This window comes from Ambystoma mexicanum, chromosome 5p (assembly GCF_040938575.1).
Source record: "Ambystoma mexicanum isolate Mex_15411 chromosome 5p, UKY_AmexF1_1, whole genome shotgun sequence".
NCBI classification, from domain to species: Eukaryota; Metazoa; Chordata; class Amphibia; order Caudata; family Ambystomatidae; genus Ambystoma; species Ambystoma mexicanum.
In genome coordinates this window covers 423,090,878-423,095,155 of record NC_090930.1, presented here as the reverse complement: position 1 = coordinate 423,095,155, position 4,278 = coordinate 423,090,878, and the positions used below count along the sequence as shown (strand labels likewise).

The 4,278-nt window shown below is 43.7% G+C and overlaps 1 long non-coding RNA gene across 2 annotated transcripts; it reads right to left on the bottom strand.

Annotated features, from left to right (window-relative positions):
* Positions 1–688: 688 nt before the first annotated feature.
* LOC138481658 (uncharacterized) lies at positions 689–3,265 on the bottom strand. 2 transcript variants are annotated; one of them, XR_011274317.1, is made up of 4 exons: positions 1,759–3,265; positions 1,441–1,540; positions 1,179–1,311; positions 689–1,046 (listed from the first exon to the last, which is right to left on the bottom strand). It is a non-coding gene; the product is annotated as an uncharacterized lncRNA (long non-coding RNA). The 2 variants fall into 2 exon arrangements; XR_011274316.1 differs by having other exon boundaries at positions 1,441–3,265.
* Positions 3,266–4,278: the final 1,013 nt, after the last annotated feature.

Genomic DNA, 4,278 nt, shown 5'->3' with positions numbered 1-4,278 from the left:
AAAAGAAATCGGAGGTTCATGTTTTACGTACATACACCCAAACAACGCTGCCAATGGTTCTCTTACGCACATAATAGAGGCCCTGCACACCCTTGGCACCCACATGCAAACAGAGGCAGGCATCTAGAAAAGTGACTGGTTTGATGACCTTTCCTCATGGGCACCATCATGGAGAGGGGAAATTGTGAAGATACTGGTACCAGCGATGGTGGTTGAGTTGGTGATCTTCTGTACATGCCAGATGGGGCTTTGATGCTGTGCTAAGGCAATGCCTAGCAGTGCAATGACGATGGTTTCAATTGGGTCACATAGCACACCGCACGGTACAAAAGACAGGCATGTACAAATAGATGACCCCAACATACCCCACATGGTTAGGTTAGAGCAGCACCTTCACTCCCCCCCAGGCACTGTCACCATCTCCCCCTCCCCCATCAGACTCCGAAAACTATGACGAGCACTGGGCAGGATCTTGCGAACAACAAATATATAACCACGATGCACAACAACCTAATATGTTGTATCTATTCTGATTAATAGATTTAGTAAAGTGTTAAGTCAGAAAGAATATCTCGAAGTGTTTCTCAATCACAGCATGGTGGCAAGCTATGCCAACAAAGAACAATATATATATATATATATATATATATATATATAAATATAAAGGCAAAAAAATAAATGTTGTAAATCGTCGCACAATATACTAATATAAATGACAAGGTCAGGTGAAGTGGAAACAAATCCAATTCAGAGGAAGTATACAAAAGAGCATACAGTGATTGTTACTCATCCAAAAATGTGAGTGAATGGATTTGGCTGTAGGGTGTATTCTGCATTGCCCTACTAATTCAACAGTGTTTACACTAAAAAAAAGTCCACATCCAGGGTACATTGATCATTACCCTGAATGTTGAGACACATCAATCAATGGTCATGTCTTACAAAGCTGCAGTGCCCCCAATTGTCTCATGGGCATTGGTACATGTTTCGGCATGGCGTGGATGGTGGCATCTTTCAACACCTTCCTCAGGGCAGGAAGAAGGACCCTAGTGGGGGGCAGAAGAAGGGAAATTATTGTGTGGAAATGAGGGGTATTGTGAGGCACTATTGGTGAGATATCCTTACATTAAAAATTGCAAATAGCCCTTAATTTGTCAAAATACCACTAGAACACTTACCCTGTGTCTTGTGCAGGGATGTGATGTGGTATGGCCACAATTGTGAATACCCCAAGGCGGCGGGAGGACAGAAGACCCTTCCTTCTGGGTCCATTATGGCTCTTGATTTTGCAGTCGGATGTAGAGAAACAATCTACACAGTTAAGAAAGGGGAGGCCCTTAATAAAAAGAATACAGGGCTCGGAAACATTGAGCAAAGCAGCTAGTGATTGGCCTAATGTTACTATAAGGCACATACTTATAACAGTGGGAAGAAAAATACCTTTGCGGGTTAAGTTCCACACACTTAGGTAGGAGGCAATGGATGTTGTTTCCCTGGTTCCAAAATAATGCAGTGGAGATCTCGTGGTTGATTGTAGCCCCTGAAGCCAAAATGAAATGTTGTGGCCAGTTTTAGAGCATCAGAAATGCTGGGTTTGTCAAAGCAAAAACTACATTTTTTCGCACGTGGGAGATGCTAGGTTAGTAGCGGTAACATACACTTCCAAAGATGTGAGAACCCTGGGGTGCTTCTCTGTATGCAGAGAAATATGCACGTATCACGTGTAGGAAATCACGTTTGCAAAAAGTATTGTCATACCTGGAAATGTTCTGGTCTGTGTGTGCACGTGGAAAATCCAAACGGCAAGCAGACTCGTAAAAATGGAGGGATGACCATCAGGTGCTGATCGCAGTCCGTGTCTAAGAGAGGCTGGGTGGAAAAGCAAATCATTAGGATGCTGTGCCTGACGGCTGCTGGCCGTGTGTGAGAATTAATGAAAAAGGAACGCTGTTGACCTGGTCGGTAAAACGCCTTCCCGTGAAGTAGTCCTTGTGCAGGACAGCGTGTGCCTGCTGTTCCTCGGCTAGCATTCCTTTGTCATGGTTACTAGGAAGCTTTATACCCCTGCATTAGAGGTCGAAAAATATGACCTATCAGAACGTGCTAATGTGAGACTGCTGACTTCATCCTGCACATTATTATGTTGCCGTGGTGCCTGGCAAGGAAGGTTGTAATTGAAATGTCCCTGTTGATGGTGTCGCGGAACTGTTCAATAATCCTGTTGCTTAATGTTGCACTCGAAAAAGCATCATGTTGAATCTGGAGACTCCCTTCTGTGAGTGCAATTGGAAAAGACTTGCAGCAGATGGGGACCTACATGTTTTGCAGCTGAGTGGGACCTTTTTCTCACTTTCCCATGTGTTTTTTCTGACTGGGATTTTTGGGCTTTACTGTTTCTGGAGTCTGACAAACTCCATAGGCATCTGCTTTTTGCATAGTGACACACAGCACCTTAGGTGCAGTGCCACTGAGAAGTCCCTTGGACTTTTTTCGAATGTTTAAATATATTTTCTTGGGTAAACTACCGTTCCCGATATATTAAGATGATCTCCGTCTTACTTTACTCCTTGTGGGTCCAGCACACCACCATCCCATGTGGAGCGCTGGCGGGTTGCTTAGTAATTCCAATAGCACTTATGTAAAAATGTTTTGCAACACTAACTTACTTTAAATGGCTGTGGCAGGGGTTTCATTTTACTACCATTGTGCATATCAAGTGCAGGCTGAACCTTCAGATGCAGTACAGCACCCACGGGTGTCCATTTTCCCCAAATGGAACGGGTCTTCTTTTTTCCCCCATTTTCTGTTTGTTAGTTTCTTGACCACTGGAGAGATACATCCAAAGATGATGTGACGAGACGCCAGCAGCACCCTCTTGAGTGCCCAGCGAAGCCCTGCAGCTGTGCTGAACCCGTTTTCATATTGACTGGGAAGACCCATAAGGGACAACTTCCTCCCTTGGGCTGGTGGGACCAATTAGCCTCAAGACAAGCTTCCATTTGGCACAATCCCAACTTGCTGTGCCTCACCAGAGCTGCAGAAGCCCAATGCTAGGGGTCCTGTGACCATTGCCGAGTGCATCGTCTTGCAAAGTTCGAATCCATCCTAATGTTTGTGGGCAACCAGAGGACCCTAGAGACAGGAAACCTTGATCCAGAGTCCAGAACTGAAGGAGCAAGCTTCTTCCAGAGATATTAATTCTTCATTGACACCAAGGAAAAGGCGCCAAAACACCAAAGTGCTGCTGAAAAGAAGGAAATCCGTAGCTGAGGAGTCCCTCTCCAGAGTACTGCTGCAGGAGCCCACCAGACATCCTTCCTTTCATCACCACAACCAAGGTCCAGGAACAAGTGTCTGCCAAGCTATAGCAAGGAGGAATCCAGCTGGAAAGTTTTTCTGCAAATCACAGGCTGGCGGGGGGGGGGGAGGGGTTCACCTATTAGCCATAAATTGTGATTCCTATCCTGCAAAGTGCTTTTGTTCCACTTTAGTTGATACCAACTGGCCTTACAGCATGTGCTACAAAGTAGCTCACTTGAGTTACTGTGAGTTCTTAAGAACTTACTAACTTTGTCATGACTTTAAGAAGAAGAAGTGCATTAGAACTAATTGACATTGTCCATTGACTTTGGCTTTCCTAGCTCCCAAAAGGCACTCCTCTGAACCTACTGACTTTGACAATACGTGTTCGCTCATAGGTTATCATTGTGATTACTATTATTGCTGGGATAAAGGTTTACCTGCCTCACTTTAGGAGATTGTAAACAATTACAAACTGTTGAAAGCATGTTCTAAGCCTTATTCTAACCTTTCCTTTCTTTAAAACTCAATAACTGAATTGGTAACTGAAAATAAGTGCAATACTGACCTTAACAGAAGTCACATCCATGTGCTGGAAAATGTGTTAGCATAAAGTATTTACCAACTGTTATTGTCCTTTGAAAACTAAATCCAAACTTTGATTGAATGTTAATAGTAGATCCAACCTTTTAAAGAATGCGGATTTAAACCTTGTGTATATTATAAATCAATATTTATACACAACTTTAAGTGTGTGTTACTTGGCTACTTGTACTTACTGATTACAATTGTACAGCACTACAGCTCACATTACCCTTCTTAGATAAGCCTGGCTGCTCAGTCACACTACCAACTTGTGTAGTACAGGCCTATATTAAAAAGGTGAGTCACGAGTGGGACAGCACCAATTCTTACCGAACACCCAGAACATAGGAATAAGTGTGTGCACGCAGGGTCAGGATGTAGCTTAGGCAGCAG